The 6,128-nt window shown below is 47.5% G+C and overlaps 1 pseudogene; it reads right to left on the reverse strand.

Annotated features, from left to right (window-relative positions):
* Positions 1 to 204: 204 nt before the first annotated feature.
* LOC144160611 (uncharacterized) lies at positions 205 to 1,960 on the reverse strand (annotated as a pseudogene).
* Positions 1,961 to 6,128: the final 4,168 nt, after the last annotated feature.

Genomic DNA, 6,128 nt, shown 5'->3' on the forward strand with positions numbered 1-6,128 from the left:
CAGCTTTGTCGGTCTTTTCTAATAATATGCACCCTGGAGGTGTGACTTCCGAACCTACTACATTCGTACGTAACCAAGTCTATGCCCCGACCATTACATCGAGATAATGCTCCAAAATGACGGCTTCAGCTACATCAGCTTTACTCAGCAACCTTTTGGCATTCACAATATAATCTTAACAGATTCGGTTCGTCGCAGTTTCAGTCAGTCAGATCTGGTATAAACTGAGCTAGTATGGCGGAACCGCTCATTGGTAACTTCATTCTAGTCATGAGGAACGTAGTTTACTTTCAGGTTATCGAAAAAGAATTTAGCCTTTGCTCCTTTTTTCTTTCTTCCGCTGATGAAATTCGTTTTTGCTTTATGATTTCAACAACTCGTTTAGAGTAATCTACGCTAATACTGAAAAGCATCCCCTTGAGTTTAGAAAATTTTTCCAGTGTTTTGATTTCGTTTCTTTCATCTGCAACTTTCAAGAAGACCAGTCAGTCTATTTAAGGTATTTTTTCTAGACTGCGAATTCTCCTAATCGAGCTACACTTTGCGCTATGAACGGTGCCAAACATTGCATCATTCACCTGTTTTATTTGTACAGTCTCCTCCTCAGGCCTATTTTTCTGTACTCCGCTTACAATAGGACTGCTGCGTCTAGAGCGGCTTTCCAAGTCATCGATCATCATGGCAAGAGCCGTGAATTCGCTGTCATGGTGACAAACACATGAATCTACCATTTCCAGCCGGTTCGGAGTTTACCCAGCCCTTCAGGTTGTTTTTCATTAGTCTGAAGCCTAACCTGTCGGATATGCAGGCATCCGCTGTTGTCTGCAGTGCCTGAACTTCATTACCTTTCTCGAGTTATTTATTCTGCTTACCTAATATTACCTCCAGCAAAACTTCAACTTCGGGTACAAGATTTTCCTCTACGTCACCGTACAATTTTTGTAAGAGGCCTACAACTGAAATACAGTCATTCAAGCAATCAAGAACAGTATGGCGACAGGCAGCACAAGCAAGAAGATACAGTTACTACAAAAGCCATATTTTCAGTCACCAATTTGCACAAGTGGATGCACGTAAGGCTACATTGTAACGGAGGTTTCGCCATGTTCAGTGAAGGTTCAGGTTGTAGCTTTTGCGTTTTTTTGCTCCGGGCGGCTGGCGACTGGGGAGGCCAAGGACGCCTTTGTGTTACGCGGGGGTGCGCAGTCGCCGAAGGGCACGGGGCAAAGCATAGTTTTCGCCACCGCCGATTTAGCGGCGCAGTGCATGCGCTCCCTCGAAGTTTGGTGCGCACTTTCTGTCGAAGCACGTTCTTCCTGTTGTCGGCGACAACAAGAGCCTGCTCCGTCCTCGAAGAATCACTTAGTTAAAACCTGCACTAGTAGAGGCAACTAAGTGTTGAAGCACTTTCTCATGGCGGTGCTGCTGTGAGTGAGTGAGTGAATGAGTCAAAAAGGCTTTATTTGAATACTCGGCGGAGAACTATCATTCTAGCCACACGAGGGGAGGGTTATCGCGATGTGGCAACACATCATCTCTTCATGGCGTACTTTATTTGGCCAGCAGCCCTCGCTACTCCAACTTTCTTCTGCCACCCTCACTTGCCCCTGTGTTGGGGTGGTAACGAGCAGCTGGCGCTTTCTCTCAGGTGCTGCTTGTCGAGGAGAGCCCCAATCTGCAGGACGGACCGTGTCTCCTCTTCCCGTTGGTCATTTCCTACTGCAGCCGCCGGCCACGGCGGGGTCGTCGTTACTCTCCGTGCCTCTCTCGGATTCTCTTCAAAATCCCACAAATTGTGGGCAGCAGCAGCCCTTTCAGATCCGCAAATGCGACACAAGTCGCTTACAAGTACGCTAAAACTCACATGATTTAAGAGCACCGTCGTGCGAAGTGACCCATTATGCAGTTCCCGAGACGTCACCGTCTCGCTTCGAGTTTTGCCCGGGTGACACGCGGACATAGTTCTGCATTGTAGTTTTTGCCTTTTGAATACTTCACTGTACTGTATCATCCTGTCTTTGGCCTCGCACCACCATTCCTTTGTCGAGTTGATGCTCGGTTTGGTATGTGAAACTTTGCGCCTGGTCGTTGCAGTATCGTTGTGGTTTGTGCTGTCTCCGGTCGACCCTTCCCATGTGGGCCGGGAAGCACTTGATTGTCTCTGCTCTATCCGGCAGGTACACCGCGTGCCGCACACGCTCTACTGCCACACACAATCTGCTTCTGGCGTAGTTCCACACCGCTGCCCTGGAATCACTCAGCACTGTCGTTCATCCATGCTGCCGTCTCCATTTATCTTCTTGACATCGCCGTGTGCGTGTATGACCTTGACATCGGCATGCCTAAACACCGCCGTGATGAAGCCATTGTACAACATAGTATTGAATTACTGCGTGATACGCTCAATCAATTCCTCCTCAAGATTACACGGAATCTTGTTTTGGATTTGTTCCTTCCCTGGTTGGGTGTTTCTGGTGATGTAGAAGACAACCTGCTGAATGTCTTCAAGGGAAATAGGAGCGTCAACCTGCTCGTTCGGAGCGCCCGTGTATCGTTTTTGTGCGGCGGCAACGTTAGTGGTGCCTAACTTTGCGGTGAGATCCTGAAGCACTTGGTCTTCTGTTCCAGTATATTGGTGCACAAGTTTCAGGATGGCTTGTGTGCCTTGCTGCTTGTTGGTGCTGGGACCAAGCCGCTAAGTTGTGGCCATGTGCCTAATGCACCGAGTGTGCTATTTAGTTGATCATCAATAAGCCGACAGTTTCGCGTAGATAGTGTCGCTGCATATTTTCGGGCTCTTTCTGTGATATCTGATATCCGTAGGTTGAGCTTTTTATTGTGTCTTTGGAGCATTCATCGTTTCATGATTCCTTGTCGAGCTACCCAGGTGTGGAGTAGGCGCCTGTCTACAGCTGGGCCGTCTGCTTTAGGCATGATGTCTTTGGTGTCAGTCCTTACATTAAAGAGTAGTTGCGTTGCCCCTCTAAAAAGCTGCTGAATTTGTAATGTATTTGTGTCTTGCTACGGGGTCTAAATCCCCCTTTCTATGTGGAGCACTTTGCCTTGCTTCTGGCGTGTTTGGGTACCACAGACAAAAGTTGCTATTATGTAGTCGTCGCTTCCTGGTCGCGCTTCTTGTCCAGGGTATCCTCTGGCCTGATGGTTGGGGTTATATTTCCAACTATGATAATCTTTTTTTGATTTGCGAATTTAAAGGCTTGTTGAAATAGCGCCGTAACGCTAGTCAAGCTGACCCCTTGGTGTCTGCAGATATTAAGTAATAACGTTCTATTATGACGTTTCCTAGGTGGCAATATATCTACTGTGATGTGATCTTGGGGAACTTGGTCATGGCTGTGCTGCATGTCTGTTAAATGCTGTTGAAATAATGCCCCTGTCACACAGGCACTTTAAATCGCGATTGAAGTTAATCCCGATCGAGTTTTCGAGCCCGCTCGAAGCACTGCTGCTGCTACACGGCACGATTCAGTCGCGATCGAGAAGTGGCAGCTGTTACACTCGTGAACGCCAGATGACCCTAACGGTGTACTTGCGGCCGGGGTATGCTTACTTGGCGCGGTCGTAGGTGTACGGAACTATGTAAATAATAACGCACGCTTATTTAGATCAAGTTATTCGTCTCAATTTGTGGCGTTAGTTGCAGTTGTCACCTTCTGTACCATTACTGACCGGGGACGACAGTGTCGCCGCTTTCGTCTGATCGCGCTTGGAAGCCGCGATCGCGCTGGAGAAACCAGGATTGAGTTTAAGCGGGATCGAGCCCAATCGCGATTGAAACTCCCAATACCAGCGCCTCATCCGCATTGAGCTCGATCTGAATCGACTCAATTGCGATGGAAGGTACCCGTGGGACAGGGGCATTACATTGCCGGCCCGCTAGAAAATTTGGAGTTGCTATGTGCTGCATAACCTCTTTGCCTTGGAGTGCCGTTTCCTTAAGCACAGTTATGTCGGCCCCAGGATCCGCGTTTACGATGAATTGTTTAACGAGTCTTGCAATAAATTACCTGCAAGTTCATTACCATATTGTAGGGTCTTTCTTAGATTCACTTAGATTTGTCTTCGATGTGCTGCTCATTTTTGCTCGTTATCTCGTTTTGGAGGGAAGTTTTCTTCGATGTGTCTACATTTCGTGGGGTAGCCCCCAGGGCTCTCTTCTATCATGTCTGATTTCGTTGGTCAGTGAATCTTGAATGGTATAGTGGTAGGTCCCACTTTTCTGCGTCAGCTGTTCTTACTTTCCCATTTCCCACAGCTCAATTCGGTTTGCAAAGGCCCCTTCTGTTCCTTAGCGCAAAGGCTGTGCGGACGTTTGAGGTCTACTATGTGTGAGTTCTATTGGTCGGCATTCGAGCGTAGGATCTGGCGTATCCTGCACCTGGTGCATTTTTTCATTTTGTAGAGCTTAATGCCGGCTTTTTTTTACATATCTTATGGCAATCCGTCTGCATTTTAGGTTGACCGCCTGCCTTCATGTGTTTTCTCTCTCAGCTTTGGAAGCCCCGTGCGTATCGTGTGGTTTAGTGGTTCTCGCTTGTACAGCTGCGGGGGTGTTAAGGTACTGTGGTGCTGAAGCGTTGCTTGAGTGGCGTGTTGGGATGCAGAGGAGGATTAGGGATGAAACATATGCGCTTCCCACCTCACCTGATTTTGTTTATATGTTCACTTCTCGATCGCCTGCGATGGCTTCCAAAGCCATTGCTTTAACTTCTTCATCGGCTGAGTAGGCTGCCCGATCGGTCGCATGGGAACTTTGACTTTCTTCCATGGTTGATGGCTCGTTGGGACGATGTTCGTTTCTCTTTTGACCTGATTAGTCATCCCGAGCATGACCATTGTTGAAGTTTTCTGCTGCTGAGAATGCCTGTGTTGTCAGTAAAACATTGTGATTAGTCCTTGGAGGTAGTAACGTGTGCGGCGCCGCACAGTTACCTTTTTGGCAGCATTTGTGGTTCTGGCCTGGGCTTGTCTACCGCACTGAGGGGATACGATGACTTCCGGAATTGGGCATGCGTCCGCCCAGTGTAACACCTCCTGACAGATGTCACCGGCAGCTTTTGCGGTCCTGTAGAGTGTACACTGCATCTCGGCCTTTTGATAATAAACGTAGTGTTGTACATTGGGGAAGCGAAAGTTAAGGTGGCTTGTCCGGTATTATATACGACAAAATGAAATTTACGCCAACCAGCTGGACGAGGCACTGCATATACGCTTTTTGTACAGGCCTCAAGCAACGAATGCCAAATCCCAAGGCCGTCAGTTCCATTCCTAGCCCCCCCCCCCAGCATCCCTGGGGCATATGATGGGGAGAGGGGGAAAAGTCGCTATGCCAGCCAGGCATAGCGTCTTCGCGCTGGGATAGCAGAGGAAGTCAGGTATTCGTGCAACCCTTCCTTTTAACGGAATACCTCAAGCGTCAAAGCAACAGCGTGCCGATAAAGAAGCCATTGAGTAAATGAAGAGTGAATTGTGCATTTCACTTTGATATAGAGCTTTTACAACTGGAATAAAACGCACCACAATCGTCTCAACCGTTCTAATAGCGCACTATTTTAAGCGCAGCAGGTTCACAATCAGCTGTCTTTGCATTTCGTTAATTAGTAGAGGCACTTTTTTATACGTGTGGTGTTGGGTGCAGATTGAGTACAAATATTCGTGAGTACAGACTTGCTACGATTACGAGTGAGTAAAGGTGAGTTGAGTACAACTTAGTAGAAATTCAGAACCCAGCAATTCGAAGCCCTGAAATATTTTATTTTGCTGGGAACGTTCGTTGACCGGTTCCGATAGACCAATAATCTCAAGTTCCCAAAATAGGCACACTCTCTGCCCTGACTCGGTTGCATGCGTTGTTAACACGTGAACTATCATTCTCAAAATTCCACTGGTTGTTGTCAAAGTGGTTTTGGGACCCTAAAATGTCCACCCAGACTCGTAATTTATTCCTTGAGACCTCCATTCTTTCGAAATCTCGACACTTGTCAAAATAACAAAGCTCTCATATGAGCTAACCGTATGAGCTCGCTTATATTACCTGTAGTTACGATGGTCGGATGCATCAGGTAACTGACAAGATCTTTTGGGGGCTTCCTATAAGACTCCGAGAA

This window comes from Haemaphysalis longicornis, unplaced genomic scaffold (assembly GCF_048455015.1).
Source record: "Haemaphysalis longicornis isolate Haplotype H1 unplaced genomic scaffold, Haemaphysalis longicornis Haplotype H1 scaffold_11, whole genome shotgun sequence".
NCBI classification, from domain to species: domain Eukaryota; kingdom Metazoa; phylum Arthropoda; class Arachnida; order Ixodida; family Ixodidae; genus Haemaphysalis; species Haemaphysalis longicornis.